This window comes from Triticum aestivum, chromosome 3D (genome assembly GCF_018294505.1).
Source record: "Triticum aestivum cultivar Chinese Spring chromosome 3D, IWGSC CS RefSeq v2.1, whole genome shotgun sequence".
Lineage (NCBI taxonomy): Eukaryota > Viridiplantae > Streptophyta > Magnoliopsida > Poales > Poaceae > Triticum > Triticum aestivum.
In genome coordinates this window covers 606,702,106-606,719,617 of record NC_057802.1, presented here as the reverse complement: position 1 = coordinate 606,719,617, position 17,512 = coordinate 606,702,106, and the positions used below count along the sequence as shown (strand labels likewise).

The 17,512-nt window shown below is 47.8% G+C and overlaps 2 long non-coding RNA genes and 1 pseudogene across 2 annotated transcripts; 1 reads left to right on the top strand and 2 right to left on the bottom strand.

The window, feature by feature from the left end:
* Nucleotides 1–431: 431 nt before the first annotated feature.
* Nucleotides 432–3,439, bottom strand: LOC123075858 (uncharacterized). The gene is made up of 6 exons (XR_006436226.1): nt 3,183–3,439; nt 2,751–3,084; nt 1,625–1,855; nt 1,398–1,532; nt 853–1,303; nt 432–762 (listed from the first exon to the last, which is right to left on the bottom strand). It is a non-coding gene; the product is annotated as an uncharacterized lncRNA (long non-coding RNA).
* A 3,315-nt stretch (nt 3,440–6,754) lies between these two features.
* LOC123076662 (7-deoxyloganetic acid glucosyltransferase-like) lies at nt 6,755–11,231 on the top strand (annotated as a pseudogene).
* Nucleotides 11,232–15,471: 4,240 nt separating this feature from the next.
* On the bottom strand, nt 15,472–16,996 carry LOC123075857 (uncharacterized). The gene is made up of 3 exons (XR_006436225.1): nt 16,827–16,996; nt 15,574–15,744; nt 15,472–15,490 (listed from the first exon to the last, which is right to left on the bottom strand). It is a non-coding gene; the product is annotated as an uncharacterized lncRNA (long non-coding RNA).
* Between the last annotated feature and the right edge of the window lie 516 nt (nt 16,997–17,512).

Below are 17,512 nucleotides of genomic sequence, written 5' to 3'. Positions count from 1 at the left end.
ATCATCCTCCCTGAGTCTTTTGTTCACTCCATTAAGATGTAATGAGTCGCCCCACTTAATCGTTTGTGGCCGTTCTCGGCGCTATTCGTGTACCCTCATACTACATTAACTATCCCTTTTATGTGGAACCACAATTATCTACAAGTAGTATTTATCTGGGGAGTTAAGCTTTACTCAAAAAAATCGTATCCTGGATATCTACATGTCTCAATTTTCTGCCCCATCTACGGTCAGCAATACACTGAGGAATTTCACGGCGATCCCCCTTAACCACTCAATGCATCTTACGTGCAAGCACACGTCTGAGAGGGAGTCTTATCGAAGTTTTTTCACCAAGCACTCACGTCAGTTGCTGCAATCAAATAGCCCAAATCTCTGTACATTTAGAAATTCAGTCAGGCATTTTTTTGCCATAAACACAGCCGTGCAAGCCTTTCACGTTTAGTAAGAGCACAAATCGCAATATTTATGACATTGCGAATTCAGATAGGGGGTAATCTGTCCATAAAACTTTGCTCGCACGTCCGTAGTTTTAATTAGTCTGCTTAGGTCTCTTAAGTAAAAAACTTAACGCAGGCCCATAGCCTATTCACCTACAAACGGGTGTGGGGCATCAACGTAAACGGGCAATTCCACGGAAAAGCACACGCACAGCCAACGATTTCGTTGTGCAGGAAATACAGGATATCTCCCTTGTTCCCCTTCATGATCACGACCTCGTATGCAATTTTCTTTCTTATTTAGGTGCTCAAGCTGTGCCTGCTGAAAAACACACGAGAAACAAATGATTCAGTCACCAACTCAGTTATATATTCATACTTTTCAGACAACCACAAGTTTGCCATATCTTACTTGGGTAAGCATCGAACGAAGGTAAAGACCAGTGAACTCCAGAATGAAGATGGGACAAGATTGTAGCACACAATGGATGTGATCTATGCCGAGCCACAGAAACAATGAGCCATGTCATACTAAGATGCAGACTGGCAGATGCAGTTTGGGACAAGCTGGGACTAAAGGAGATTGCCGTCTCCTCCGATGGAATCCCACACTTCTTCAAGGCGGAGCAACCAGGGGCCATCCATGGCAAGCTGTGGCATATCCTTTTCGCCGCATGCGCAACCAGCCTATGGAACGCCAGAAACGCGCAGGCCTTCAGGAATGAACTCTGGCGGCCGCGGCATACGATTAAGTACGTCTTCAGTTACCCCATCCGACACGCTTACCTTCTTCAGCCAATCAATTTTGTACCCTATCAATTAAAGTTCATCCCAGTCCACTTCATTGTCTGCCCTGCAAAGCTCTTCCAGAAAGCACATCCAAACAACCCACGGTTAGCATCTCCAGCAAGTGAAAAAATAATTCACAGCAAAAATGCCAACTAGCAAGGCATGTACCACAAAGCACGGATCCCTCCACCTCGCGAGCCACCCGCGGTACATCCTCTTCTCATTTGCATTCAGCATGTGCTGCATGCATCTCCGGACATTTAACGTCACCTCACCACCAGGAGTCAGCTCAGCCTTCAGGTCCTAACTAGACGCTACCGCAAGTATTAGATGGAAGTGCTGGAACCATCTCCTGGAAATGAAGTGTTATTTTTGCGACGGTCAGAGAAACCCACCGACGAAAGGTGCATTACGCCTCGGGGTTGACCCTGTCAGCTGACTGTGTGGAACGAGTTGGAGATACCTCCCGTCTCCGCCGCAAGCCCTACCGTGGCCTCGCCTGGCATCCAGACTCAGTATTCGAGTCTGCTGGCACGGATCTGTTGGTCTCGTCTGACGGTAACAACACCAGAAGTATTGGATCTGGTTGTCGATGGCTGTCGGTGAACTCCTCCAGGAGTGGGAACCTAAAACACACACACACACACAGCCATGGGTGACGGACAATCTTAAAATTTCTTTTACCAGTGCCATTGCCATCTTAACTTCAGGTATGCTACAATTCCATATGCATAAATTCAGAACATTCCATGTGCTACAATTCAGTAGAAATGTTGTCTGAACATTCCATATCATAACTTGGCCACTGTAAAGAAAAGCATCCATATATAGCTGACCAACGGATATCATTTAGTAGACATGAAAAAAGGCAAAGAATCTTGTCTTGATATAGAAATCTAATTAGAGGTGAAATTAGAGGTGAATTGGCAGATGTGATATGGAAAAGATTGCCTTCTTTCGTGAACGGAAGTATGATTTCTCCACGGCCAATTTGATCTTCGATGTACATTTTACCCTCTGCATTTATCATTTATTCCCCAGTGTAATTTTAATAGGAACATGCTTAGGATTAATATGGCCACTAATTACTAGAGAAAACATCAAGATGTAACCTATTGTATCCCAGACTTTTATGCAGAAAGCACAAGAAAATAGTAGTGGCTTCTCTACTGTTGGTGAGCCCGGATAAGTTGCTTATGCACTAATTTGCCTCCTAATAACAGATAAATTATCCAATAACGTTGTATGGCAACTAAGAAACTTGTGCTAATCTAATACAGATACTGACAAAGAAACAAGTATGATTGATGTCCACATGTCATGTTACACAAAACTGTCCAAATCTACCTGTACGATTTTGGAGTGAACCAACAGCAGCTACTGCCAACTCACATACTGTATACTTGCATGTTCCAAAAAGTACAGATCAACATGATAGAAATCTTGAGAATTTCACAACAAGCATCAACACTCAGGATCATGAATCCATTGAAAAGAAGATGAGGGAACTGGATTAGTTACCCGTGGTGTCTGGTGGAGGCTGTCGGGCTAGAGATATCGTGCAGAACGAAGGGGACATGGACTTGTTAGTGCCCGAGAACGAGATGCTGCCGACCAGTACAGGAGAAAGACGACACCGGCGAGCAGCTGTCCAGTAGAGGGGAGCAAGGCAGTGAGGAGCGCCGGCGAGACTGAGATCTAGAGAGCAGCGGTGGCGTCGGGGTCGACGTCGATGGGGCGGTGGCAACGGCGTGAGCGGCGATGCAGCCCAGCAGCCATGGACGGACGGAGGAACCCTAGAGTGTCCGGATTTGGCTGCTCCAAGCTGTCCGCGAACTCCTCCCTGATTGGGAACCTTGAAAACCACAGCAGAGTAAGCAGCGGCGGCGGGGAATCGGGGAATCCATCGAAGCATGAAAATCCAGAGGCGAGCGCTACGGCAGAGAAACTCACCAGCGAACTGCATCCGCCGCGGCCGCCATTACCGCGGGGTACCTCCCCACCAGCAATCGACGACCTCATTGCTCGTCAAACCGGCCGTCCCGAACCCTCGACATGTCTCCCAGGCGGACCCCACAAACAGACGTGCAGTCCAGGGACGGCTCAGTTTGGCCCCTGACGAACTGGACTACCATCGTACAAGTTCTGAGCCACGGCTCAGACGTCGGCAATCACGGAGCGACGCCAGCAGCTACGCAACTGGCCCACCCGTGCGCACTGTGCCATACAGTATATAGCCTGTATCCTCTTTTTTCCACGGTCCAGCTTTGTTGCATCTGACACACTTTTTACCATCCCAATGCAACAACCAAAGGCTCAGATTTCAGGAGCAGATGAGCCCGAGCACCAAATTGACCTGTCCGTATAGATATAGATACACTGTTTATTCTAGAAAGAAAGAAAAACTTCCTCCTCATCACCGCCGGATCCATTAAAATTTTGAATCCGTGGTTAGGTTATGCGAGGAGACGCTGATGACCACCATCTGGAGATTTGATTATCGTCCGAAGAAGAGGACGAGGAGAAGAGAATGACATCATGAAAACAAGTAAACAACTGCTATCCCAGTAATGCAGAGTGTCTAACGGGGCGACCTATTAGACACCCTGACATGATGAAAACGACCACCAGCCTCGTCAACAGGGACAAAGAGATTGACATTAGACACTCCCGCCTGAAGCAGAGTGTTTAATGTGCCGGCCCAGTAATTCTATGCTACTTGCTAGTTAGTTTTCTTTGGTCGTTCATTTCTTTTTCCTTTTTCTCTTTTATACTTTTGTTTATATTTTGAAATATAGAATATATACATATATATATATTGAAAATTAATTGAACTAGATTTCTAAAATTCCTTTACTTGAAATTTTAAAAAGTTCATAGTGCATTAAAACTGTTCATGTAATATAAAAGCTTATACGGGCAAATTTTGAAAAGTGTTTGTGCCATTATAAAAATTCCTTCATTTTTAAAATATTGACACGTTTAAAATATGTTCATGGCATTATGGTAAAAAATGTAAAAATATTCGTACTATTTAAAAATTTGCCAGTGACATCTAAAAAACGTATAACGTGTTTAAAAATATGTTTAATGACATTAAACAAATGTTCATGAAATGTAAAAATGGTCACGCATAAAAAAATTGGTTCATAACATAATAAAAAATGTTTGTGCCACTTAAAATATGCTTTATAGACAGTTAAGAAATGTTCGCATGTTTTACAAAAAATGGTCATGAAATTAAAAAAAAAGGTTCAACGATTGTTTAAAATTATTTACTTTGTATTATAAAAATTCCATTGTGCATTTTTTAATTTTTAACTTATATTTCACATTATCTGAAAATATTTAGCATGTATACAATAATTGTTCAAAGTGTATTGAAAAAAGTCGTCTTTCAAAATTGAACAAAACAAAAAAAATGAAAAGATAAAAAAAAGAACAAATAAAAAATTAAATGCCAAAAATTAATAATAAACTTGACAAAAACCAATGGAAGAACACAAAGAAAAATGGGGAAACAACACAGAAGCTTCCAAAACCAATCCATAAGGGTCCTAAAACCACTGCCACTGAACCCACGGAACACGTGTTATTGGACCGGCCTACCGTCTCGCAAAGAGTGAGATATAGCTCTCACACACATGCTTTGAAAACGGTTGAGCACCAATACGTGGCAGTCCAACATGTTTAAAAAACGGGCGAGCCCGTGTAGGCCTCCAAGGAGGGTGGTGAAGATTGATGTCGTAGTTTGAACGGCAAACAGTGAATTTGAATGCTGATAGGACCTGAATCCGATGCAAAAAGTAAGTACTGCATTATCCGATGATACTATGTACTCCCTCAGTAAACTAATATAAGAGTGTTTAGAATACTAAAGTAGTGATCTAAATGCTCTTATATTAGTTTACAAAGGGAGTACTGAGCATGGGTTTAGCTGGAGGCTGCAAGAAGAGCGCGCTTGGCGTCGCACGCAGGTAGGAAGCCAGTGAAGAGATCGATGAAACGATGTCTGGCGGCTGCGGGCACAAGTTCTCTTGCATGCTCAAGAACGATGATGTTGACACTTGTACAGTTGTACTGATAATAACCAAGATGCAGAGGAGGAGGCTGCCATCCCAGACCCACCTGTCAGCCGCCACCGCACAAAGTCGCGGCATTTTTACAGTCCGAAGGACTGGGTCCTAGGCTAGCTATAAGAGAGGGGTGCCGCGTGCATTGCTGTTGGGCGAATTGGTAAGCGGCTGAGAGCCGTCAGATTGTAGCTTACCTGTATATCTTACATGTAACCGCACATCTGACAAAGGCGTGACGAGTGCATTTGAATTACACCATAGCCGATTCCTTGATCCTACTCTGCTCCTAACAATTGGTATATATAGCCATTGATCCTCGCCGGACCTCAATCTAGATCCTTCCCACCCCCACGATACACTCTTGGCGGAGGTGGCGCGCCACGGACATGAGCTGATGGAGAACCTCATGCCAGAAGCCAAGGTCGTCCATGAGACGTACGCTCTCGGTGGTGGCGGATGAGGTGCACGAAAAGCACAAGAGAGAGCTCGACAAGCTCATCGTTTGGGTGGTGGGTCACGCGGTGCCCACGGCCATTGATGTCATCGCCCCTACTCCAACAGACAAGACTGGACAGATCAAGCAGGCGTGGAGATCGGGGGCAGCAACCGTGTGTGATTTGAATTCAAGTGATGGCCCAAGTTGTGTGTTTGAGCCGTGGGCCGTGTAGAGTGTAGTGGAGTGCTCGAGTCCCTCCCTGTAGCTGTCTGGCATCGAAAAAAGAAAAGAGATGAAACAGTTCTCCCCTTCCATTGACTTCTTCTTCCTTCTCCTGCCCTAATCTTCTTCCCTAAGTCGCCACCTACCGCAGTCTCCCAACTCCTAGGGTTTTCCCCAAGGCAAGGACACGACAGTTGGTATCAGATTGCTTTGTCGATCTGTTGTTCCCCGCTTCCTCGAGATAGTGCTGTAACATCGACTGATCGCTTGCATGGCTGCTTCGGTAGCCGCCTGTAAATCCAAGATTAGCGTTGTTGGAACCAAGAACACGTACAAGCTCTAGATCACGGCAACAATGGCGAGAGGAGAACGATGACTCAGGTGGTTTTGTGCTGCGTACTGCGTTGCAGCTTTTTCCCGTTTTCATTCCTCTTATTTGTACTGAACTTACAAAGGGAGAGATCAACCACGCCTGCGAGCTTACCGGTCGTGCCATCCCACGACGCTCGCCTTGCGGGTGATGCGCGCGTGCCGCGAGCTACGCTGCATGCCATCCCATGCAACTCCAACGGCCGCGCCAAGCTAGCTACCTACTAACTGAAACTACCAGGCCACATCTAGTGTACATGCACATGTTGACATGGCCGTTTATTTTGCTAACTGAAAAGAACCTAACCTAGCTACTGAACCGGGCTAGGAAATACAGGTTCAACAAGCGTTGGTCTGGTTCAGAGAGGGTGACGACAGCTCCGTTCAAGCCAAATGCGTAGACTAGGCATTTGGTGGAGGTCATGGCGACGTTCGAGGAGCACGTGCTGCAGGAGCTGGCATCCCTCAAGGGGATCGGCGTGCAGGTGTCGCACATCTACGAGATCAGCGCACGGCTCGACCGACTCGACGCGAAGTTTTCCAAGAAAGTACAACGCCTGGATCAAGTTCAAGCCAAGGGGGATCTCTCGGTCACTTCCATCGGAGAAATCCATCAGGAGTAAGTTCATGTGGCGCGCGCGATCAAGGAGTCCAACAACACTAAGGACGCGGATCTGGACCGGCTGGCGCAACCAGGGTGGTTTGCGGTGTCCCCGACCGCCGTGCAAGCAGCGTCTACTGTTCAGGCAGCTCTGCAGCTTCATCGAACGTTTGATCCAGGGAGGGTGGCGCAATCTCCGCGTCCTCCTGACGAGCAGAGCTTCAAGCGGCCGTGGATGCTGAAGATGGAGTTTCCCCGCTTCGATGGCGACGAGTCTGCATGTGGCTGGACAACTGCGAGGTCTACTTCGAGCTCTATCAGACCCCGAACGGCTTCAAGCTCATGTCCGCCTCTTTGCATCTGCAAGGTAACGCTGCTCATTGGTACCAAGCATGTAAGCATACCACGCTTGCGCCGATTGGCCAAGGTTCAGAACAGCGATACTGCAGGATTTCGATGTGAATGTGCACCGCAACTGTTCGATGAAATTACTGTTATGGGAACAAGATGATTCAGTACAGCAGTATTGCACCATGTTTAATCAGCTCGCCTATCAAGTCTGGTTGTATGATGCAAATATCGGTGAAACAATGTTGGTGACTCGGTTTGTGTTGGGCCTGAAAGAGGAAATTCGAGCGGCTGTTGAAATTCAGTTGCCCTAGCGTACAGTACTAGCGGCTGAATATGTTCTTGTGCAGGAGGTTGTGTTGAAGCCTCAGAAGATGCGGACTCCTAAGATTTAAAACAGCTGGGTTAAAGCAAATTTATAGCACCTCGCCAGGAAAGTTCTACTCGCCCTTAGTTTGTCGCGGGAGATCTGTGGCGAGCAAAGCAACTCAAGGAGTTCAGACGTGCAAACGGCTTTTGTTACAGCCGTGGAGAAAATTACAACCAAGGTCATGTGTGTGCAAACAAACCACCCTTGTAGCTTAAAGCCCCAGAAGGTCAAGAAATTGAAGGAAAACCGTCCTGAATGCCATTGCTGTTGAGGAAGCAGTAGAAGAGGTGTCTGTAAATGCCATGGCAGGATCTTCAAACAGTATAACCATCCGGTTAAGAGCACTGTTTGAGAATAAGGTCATGTTGCTCTTGGTGGATTCAGGGAGTTCCCACACCTTCATAGATAGACAATTAGCTGACAAGCTCAAACATAAAGCAACTGTTCTAGATAAGGCCTTACAAGTAAAATTAGCAAATGGCGATCAGCTTTAGTGTGACACAGAATTGTCTGGATTGCAGTGGTGGATAGTGGGCACACATTCACATCTGACATGAAGGTGATTGATTTAGGGGGGCAAACATCCACTGCGTATGCTATTGCTTCTGTGCAGGAAGAGGTGGACGAAAGGGATGGAGATTATCACTCTGCATATTCCGCTCGATGACCGATCTCATCTTCATCAACCAGATAGAGTAAACATCATCCTCCTCGAGCAGGTAATGAAGCGAAAGGAATAAAGGTTCCAAGGTCTCAGTCTAATGAGAACTCATCAACAGAAGAGTCACCCTGCTGAAGAGCGTGCTCCTGACGCACCACATATAAGTAGAGAGCATCACCGGAGGGCTGATAACGCTGACAGAGATAAAACCACATCGCTGCAACGATGCCGAGGGCCATCATCATTGCACCATTGAGTATAAGCAGACAGATCATCTTGGTAGACAAAAAGAGCATTTGAATAAGCTGATACTTGCTGATCATAAGCATCAACCGCAGCATCATCAAGAGCCTTGGCTGCATCCCGATCAGCCTGAGAAGCATCAACAGCAAGAACAGGCAGCACCGGCGGGGTAGGAGCCACGGGGGCAACATGGCATGGCAGACAGGGGACCTCGCCAGAGAGAACACCCCATAGGAGAAGTCGGCGCATATATGGATACACATGAAACCCACAAACTCGGCATAGTTGGTGCCATCGAAGATCACCAAGCACCGAGGAACATCCACATAGCCTGAAGAAGACATGATATGTTTTTTGGGTCAACTTTCATAGGAGGCGGGATCTGGATCGGGCAGAGACGCGCTCGAGGCCAAAAACATGAGCGGGAAGGCGGAGTAGAAGGTGGTCGCGGCCGTGGCGGACTGGCAGGAGGCGGCGGCGGCCGGAGTAGAAGGTGGTGCGGCAGGACGGGTCGGAGGTGGCGGCGACCTGAGTAGGAGAGGGGGGGTCGTGGCCGGACCGGGGCTGAGCAGGGGCAGGGGCGGCGGCCGGGCAGCGGATCCGGGCGAGAACGAGTCGGATGCGGCCGACAGCAGGCGGATCCGGGCGAGGAGGAGCCGGATACGGCCGGTGGCGGGCGGAGCCGGGTGAGGCTGAGCAGGAGACGGCCGGCCGGCGGCGAATCCAGGCAAGGCCGAGTAGGAGATGGCCGGCGGCAGGCGGATCCAGGCGGGGGACGACCTGGGCAGGCAGGCTAGGTACGGGGACTAGCAGCGGCGGCAGTTGAAGTGAAGCACGCACGGAGTTGCATCATGCGGGAGAGAGGCTAACCTGGCATCTGATATCATGTTGAATAATGAGTATAACATTCACAAGGGGCCAAAGGCCAATACATGTATATGTGTAGTAAAGTGTAGGAAGTCTCTTATACAATAAGGATATATAGAAAATGGGACTATATAACAGAGTACACCCACGGGTCGGCGGGTGGAAATAATCCAAGTGTCTACCATACGGTACCTCAAATAGTGCAAGTAGGACCAACCGTGTGTGTCTGTGTGGTATCAAGGCAAATATAGCTAACTTGAAAGATGCTACTGGAGGTCACTTCTAATTTGGAGTGTTCTTATTGCCAATGGTTTCTTCCTCCTTCATCAGGCGGGCCTATGGAACTCTGAGCAACGCCGGCCTGAGCTGCCATGAAATCTGCGAGTTGGCGGATCTGCCGTTCGCCGGAGTGATGGATGCCGCGGTGCACGTTCTCGTGTTCCCATGGGCAAGGCAGGGACACATCAACCCCGTGCCCCATTTCGCCACCGCCCTTGTCAATGCCGGCGTCCAGGTCACTTTCCTCCACATCAAGCACAACCTCCGCTGTCTTGCTCAGACGCCTCCGCCGCCGTGCCTACGCTTGCTTTCCATCCCTGACGGCCTCCCCGACGACCACCCTCGCAGGTCGCAGCTTCTTAGAGCTTCTGGAGTCCACGCGGACGACCAGCAGTGCCGCATATTGTGCCCTGCTCTTGTCCGCCGACGCGCAGGCGACATGCATGCGCTGTTGCCGATGGCACCGTGCCGTTCGCCATGGACGTCGCCAAGGAGCTCGGCATCCCGACGATCGCCTTTGCGACGCACAGTGCCTGCAGCTACGTACCTGGCGCTCCTGTCCATGCCCAAGCTCGGCGAGAGCCCCTTCCCTGCGGACGACCCGGTGTGCGGCGTTCCGGGGATGGAGGGCTTCCTCCGGCGCCGAGATCTTCCTCGGGGACTGCTGCGCTCGCTGAACAAGGCGACAGAGACCCCTGGGTGCTCAAGCTCGCCGAGGTCACCGCTCGCTCCAGCAAGGTATGTGCGCTCATACTCAACACCGCCGCGTCCATGGAGCAGCCAGCGCTTGCCCACATTGCGTCGCGCACAAGCAACATGTTTGCAACCGCTGCGATGACTGGTCCGTCGTGTACGTGAGCCTGGGGAGCCGCGCGATGATCACACACGAGCAGTTCACCGAGTTCCTCTCCGGCCTGTTGCTACTGGGTACGCCTTCCTCTTGGCGCTCTGGCCGGACATGGTCCAGATGACGAGCTCCGCGCTCCTCCGAGAAGCTGTCGGGGCCGGCGGTGGAGGGTGGCAAGGCACGAGCCGTCGAGTGGGCTCCTCAGCGGGACGTGCTGTGGCACCGAGCGGTGGGCTGCTTCCTGACACATGCCGGATGGAACTCGACGCTGGAGTGCGCCATGGAAGGCGTGCCAATGGTGTGCTGGCCCTTTTCTGACCAGCAGATCATTAGCCGCTTCGTGGGCGTCGTGTGGAGGACGGGGCTGGACGTGAAGGACGTCTGCGACAGAGGCGTCGTTGAGAGGACGACGAGGGAGGCCATGGAGTTCGACGAGATCAGAGGGGTGGCCCAAGCTATGGTGCAGCAGTTGAGGCTGGATGTCGCGGAGGTGGGGTCGTCGTCATCCGAGTTGGAGCGGCTCGTCCGCTTCATCAGGGAGCTCAGCATCAGGTCCTGTTGAAGCCCAGAACTAATGAAGACTGCTAGCACAGCCTCTCATGCACTACATGTTCAGAGCATCTCCGACAGCCGCGCTATATAAGCATCGCGCTGGAAAATTTGCATGCTCCGGGCGCTCCAGGAGGCGCCAAAACCGCGCGCGCGGCATAAGTGGTTCAGCGCGCGGAGCGAAACGGCATCATGCGCCGCTTATTTCGTGCACCCGGTTCCGTGCGCTGCACACTCGAGCGCGCGTGCCGCACCCCCTCCGCCGCGCCGCCGCCGACGAATTCGCCCGAGGGATGGACGCCCCGACACCCCCCTCACCCCTTCCTACACCCGCGGCCGCCGCGGCCGCAAACCCTAGCGCGGGGAGCTTTGGCTTCGCCTCCGCCGGTGCTCCTCCATGCACCGGTATCGCGCGCGGCCTTTTCATGCCGCCATGGACGACCTCGGCGGCGGGTGGCGTCGCGCCGGCGCCCGCCGTGAAGCCACGTGCCCCCCCTCTCGAAGCTCCCAAATGCGGCGCGGCCGAAGGCGGGCAAGGTTTCCGGGAAGAAGAACAAGGCGGCGGACGGCTCATCTAGGCGGTCGAAGAAGAAGCTTGCAGGGCGTGCGACGGATGCGGCGGCGACCGAAGCGCCGGCGAGCCCACTTGTTTGGTCACCGGAAGCCCAAAGTGCTTTTGAATTGCTTAAATCTGTCCTAGTGTACGTGCCAGTTCTAGCTCTCCTAGATTTTTCTCAATTTGTGGTGGAAACTAACGCGTGTGACACGGGAGTGGGAGCTCTTCTTCTTCAACAAGGCCATTCCATAGCATATGCAGGGGATCCTGGACATTTAGGAGGATAATGATCAAGCTAAAGAACTCCTCATTCATTTGGTTGTCGCAACGTAGAGTGATGGCAAACTTTCCTTGCAGGATGGACTAATTAACTACAAAGAACGAGTGTGGTTACCTCCCAAAGATGCAAGTTACTCGAAGCCTTCCATTCCAGCCCAATTGGTAGCCATTCAGGTATTCCCATCACCTTGTGCAAAATCAAGAAATTGTTTTATTGGAAGGTCATGCAAGCTCAAGTCATACAGTTTGTGCAAGAGTGTGTTATCTGTAACCTGATAGTGCACGTTATCCTGGACTATTGGAGCCGTTGCCGGCTCCTAAACAATTTTGGTAATTGTTGACCATGGATTTCATGGAAGGATTACAACGATCTGGGTGTTTCAACTATGTCCTGCTGGTAGTTGATAAGTTGTCTCGTACGCCCATTTCATTTGGCTTACAACATTCATGCACAGTTTCTATAGTGGCAACAGCTTTCATGGATAATATTCATAAACTTCATGGCATGCCTGAGTCCATGGTGACTGATCGTGACCGCATTTTCACAAGCTTTGCATGAGTTCTCGAACCGACGGGCAGTCTGAACGTGTCAACCAATGTTTGGAGGCGTACTTGCGCTGTTTCTCTCATGATTGTCTTGTGAAGTGGGCACAATGATTGTCACTAGCAGAATACTGGTACAAGACCAGCCCTCATTCTCCTTTGGAAGGCAAAAAGTGTGGTTATAGGTAAGATTCGGGTAAACTCCAAGGCAATTCAGCATATCGCTTGTCAGAAGCATGTGGAGTTTCAGATCTGGATTCCTTGCTTCCGGATGGTGGAATGGTCCTTAATTAGGCTGTTACAACAACACGTGGAGTGTACCCGTGCTCGCAAGAAACATCAAGCAGACAAGAAACGCTCTTATCATCATTTCAGTGCGGGTGATTTCTTCCTCAAACTGTAGCCTTATATTCAATCTTCGCTGGCACCATGGGCACACCACAAGCTGTTGTTCAAATTTTACGGACCTTTTGACGTGCTGAACCACGTGGGGGCTTCTGCTTATCGTCTTCAACTTCCGGAACACACAACCGGATTAATCCTGTTCTGCATGTGTCTCAAGTTCAAAAGGCGTTCGGCCCGAATTGCAAAGTACAGCCTGAGCTTACTCCTCCTGATGCTCAATTTGCAGTGCTTGTTCGTGTGTTGCAGCGCCGCCTTTGTCGGCGAGGAGCCATTACAATGGTCAGACCAACCGGGGACATAGGCAAGCTCGGAAGACCTCAAAGAGCTCCGGAAAGTTTTCCTCGCGCCCCAGCTTGGGAAAAAGCTGGTGTTCAAGAGAGAGAGAGAGAGAGAGAGAGGGGGGTGAGGGGTAAAAGATGGGTGCCATGTGCGTTGTTATTGGGCGAATTGGTAAACGGCTGAGAGCCATCAGATTGTAGCTTACCTATAACCGCACATTTGACGATGGCATGAGTGAATTCGAACTACTCCTCCTGTCCGGAAATACTTGTCCTTGAAATGGATACAAATAGATGTATCTAAAACTAAAATACATCTAGATTCCCCGGACAAGTATTTCCGGACGCAAGGACCATAGCCAATTCCCAATTCCTACTCTGCTCCTTACAGATGACTCGGGCCAAGACGTGAGGGCTGGGTGGATCGTGGCCGGCCGTGCACGCCATTCATATCGCCGGAGCACCGACCTGCAAGATCCAACCGGCCGAGGTCAGCCTCCATCAGCTCGAAGAAAGAGGTAGGCGACGGCACACATCAATACCACCCACGTACACCCACTGCTTGAGGAGAACCTAGAGCCGGCATTTCCGACGACCACCAAAGATAAAATCATATTTGACATGGCGGAGTTGGACTTGGACGACCTCCGCCACTGGGACATCGGCGAAGACATAAGACTGGTTTGGAGGCGACCCAAGCATGGCAATGGCTGACAACATCACGCCGCCATGCGCACAGATTAGCAGCTCAGGCGGAGGAGAACGCTGCCAGAGCATTGTCTGCTCCTGTCCAGCCTCCTCACCCGATTCACCAGGCATTGCTTGCTTGCCCATACATTAACAGTCACATTCATCTCTATCCCTGTGAACGATGATGCGACACGCGACACTACTGTGTATAACGAAAATCCTGATTGTTATTTTTAGGGTAATCTCTTCATAATAAAAGCTTTTGGAATGTACCCCCTCCGTTTCTAAATATAAGCCCTTTTAGAGATTTCAACACAAACTACATATGGATGTGTATAGACATATTTTAGAGTGTAGATTCACTCATTTTACTCCGTATGTAGTCCGTATTGAAATCTCTAGAAGGGCTTATATTTAGGAACGGAGGGGGTAGTCATCTGTAAATGAAAATAAAATAATCACACGTCAAATTAAAGATGGTGTTCTCCTAATCTTTGCTATCATTTGCAAGTAAAAGTAACTTCAGGTTAAGGCAGAGAACAGCCCATCCCTTGGTTCTGCATATAATTGCAGGAGTGTGGCACAAAGTTCCAAGGAATACATGACTCTTATCTGTAGCTAAGCAGACACCCAAGATTTTCCAAGAAATTACTCGTATGACAGTCAAGTTAATAGTCAGCATCAAAAATAACATCACCTCTAAATAAAATCACTAACTTGCCAACTGATGGAATAGCAACTTCTACGACAAAATATATATCTCTGCAAAGAAAGATCAGGTGAAATTGAAGATCAAAGAATGTGAACAGAAGAACCTGTACCTGTTTTTCTGGAAGCATCAACAAAATTGATAAAACTCTGAGCATCTTGTCCAAGGAATATATAAGTAATTTTCATGCATACATGTATGTTTTACTGAATATATTACCGATGAAAATTGTGATGTTCCTAACAAAACTAGACAAAGTTTGTAAGCAACAATGAAAACCGATTTCATTTCATAGAGAACATGGCAATCAGAGATGTAACAACAGGTACAGAATTGGAAGTAGATCCTCTATGACAAAAAACTTAGCAAGCTTGTTTCTAAGGCAGTAAGGCTTGCACGGCCAAAGAGATTTGATCCCTACTGGGCCTATTTGTCTGAAGCCCTCAAGATAACTACCCATGTGCATGTATTGTCTACACAGCTTATACGTTATTTTTCTTGGCCCTCTCGTCAGACGCCTCAATCATTTTTGCGACTCTTTACCATTTTAAATCGCACCTTTTCATCAGGTTAAGATTCAATGCTGCAAAGCCTTTTATAATGTTATAAAATAGCCATGTTACTTCTTGAGTTTTCTTTCCACAAGTATAAACTACCTCTGACCCATACCTGCAGTTGGATAATGTTGTTTCTGACCTCCATATTAAGGTTGCAAAGTTCAAGGTATAGTAATTTGTGTTACTTTTGTTAGGAAGAGCAAGCTATATAGTAACTGGCACCGGCCGACCTAGACAGTCAAAAGAAAATACCACGATTGGAAGTCCGAATTCAACTCGATTTAGATAACCCTTGGCACGTGTTATCCTCTACACGATATGCTCGATGCTTTCCTGAACCACGTAAGCGTTTCTGATGGTCCTGAATCATGAATTTCTAATAAAATGAGCTATTAATAAGATTTAATTTAGTAAGCTAAGACTCTAGTTTCTTAAGCCGAAGAACTGTTTCATACTTACGCGAAGGGGTACCTTTGAAATATGACTCTGTTGATAAAACCGGCTGTGGTTACTTTATTTGGCACTGCACCAATGGTTGCTAGATTTTACTGCATGCCAACTATGTACCATCAGAAGCTTAACTTGCACATTACAAAACAATGGGGTAGCATCAGGTTTGGCCTCTGCAATCTGAACCAAACACCACATGTAATTTTAATTATCAGTGATGCTCCCTTGTATTTAGTAATAAAAATCTGAAAAAAATACGACATTAATGGCATACCTCAGGCTTATTGGTATGTAGAATGTATTCTATATCGGAAAACTGCAACATATGCAGCCTAACCTAATATGGTCTTGCTATAATAAAGTAGACATTATTCTACAAATTCATCAACCACAAGCAAACTTCAATTTTATTTTATTTTACTACGATGATACCTTCTCTGTAGCAAAACAAAGGACTATATGCAAACATGAAATGTTTGAGTATGAGCCTCGGTACAAATAAAACAGAAAGTACATGAACAGTTAAAAACATCTTCACTCTTCTTTTTTCAATAGCAGGCAATTAAATCTGTTTACTTAGTTGGTTTAATGAAGCCCCACAAAAGCAGATCAATTAAGTAAGACAATGGTCCAATGCTTATTCAGGTCTGCTAAAAACAACTTACTATTTTAGGGAGAGGAAGGCAAAATAAATACAGTAAAATAAAATGGACATGCAGATATCATCTCGACATTTCTAGTAGTTGGTCTGATCCGAATGCAAATTTACTATCAAAGTGTAATATGCTTGCATCCTACTGTCATTTAGTGTAATTTGGAATTTCACTTTGTCATCTTATCACAGCTTACTAAGTTTGGCAACATGAATGGGTTAAAAGAAAGAAAGAGAATTAGGAGCATGAACAATGGAGTATAAAAAGAAAGAGGGTTAGCAACATGAATAAGGGCCTGTTCGGTTGACAGGGAAAATGGAGGGGTTTGGCAGGGATTGCACCCTCCACAAGTCAAAACCTCCTCCAATCCACCCCAATCCCCCTGTGAGGAGGTGTAACCGAACAAAGCCTAATGGAGCTGTGAAATGGAATGTACCCCCATAACCAACCACCTTTGCAACTATCTGATCTGAGCCCCCCTTTACAAAATATCTTGTAATGTGATAACTGGCCTATCTTCTCTCTAGAACTGTAAGTTGGCATATTCTTTGAATTTTGAGTATTGCCTGTTGCATGCTCTACTTTGCTATTCGTAGGTGCAGAATATACCGGTTGGTTCGGGACATGAAGTTTGGCACTTCCGTTCTCCAAGATGTACACGACGGATGAAATGAATGGACAATCGTTGGGATTGTCCTGCACACACAAAAGAGCCCTAGTTGGATGGAGGCAGAGAAACATAAAAACAGATGGTTAGTTGTTGTAGACATATTAGCAAACAGATATAGGGCATGAAATACCAACATCAAGAATATAATACGTGCACATCATTGTCAGGTTTCTCTGAATTAAACCTGACATTAGACGAATATTTTTCATAACAATAAAAAATCACATTTTGGATTGACGCATTAATTCTATTGCAAGATCTTGTATTTTGGTATGAAAGAGAGAAGCTCCTGAGAGAAAGAAGAGCAGCAGCCTTTGCAGTTTGCACGGTCGGGGGGAGAGGAGGTAGAGCAGCAGCAACAACTTAACATTTCTGTATACGTATCTGAGAGAGAGATAGTAGCAGCAGCCCAGAACGAATGTGCTTCTGTCAGCAGTGACCACGAGCATGGTAGGTCTGCAGGAGATGGTCCATGCTGATGGCGTCAGGGTTCAAGCAAGTGGATGACTAAGCGGCGGCGCTCCGTAGCAGGGGAGCCCCGGCGCGCAGGCAGATGCAACGACCAAATAGCTATATGCAGATACTACATTTTAATGATTACTTATAAATTTGTTGCATTTGGATT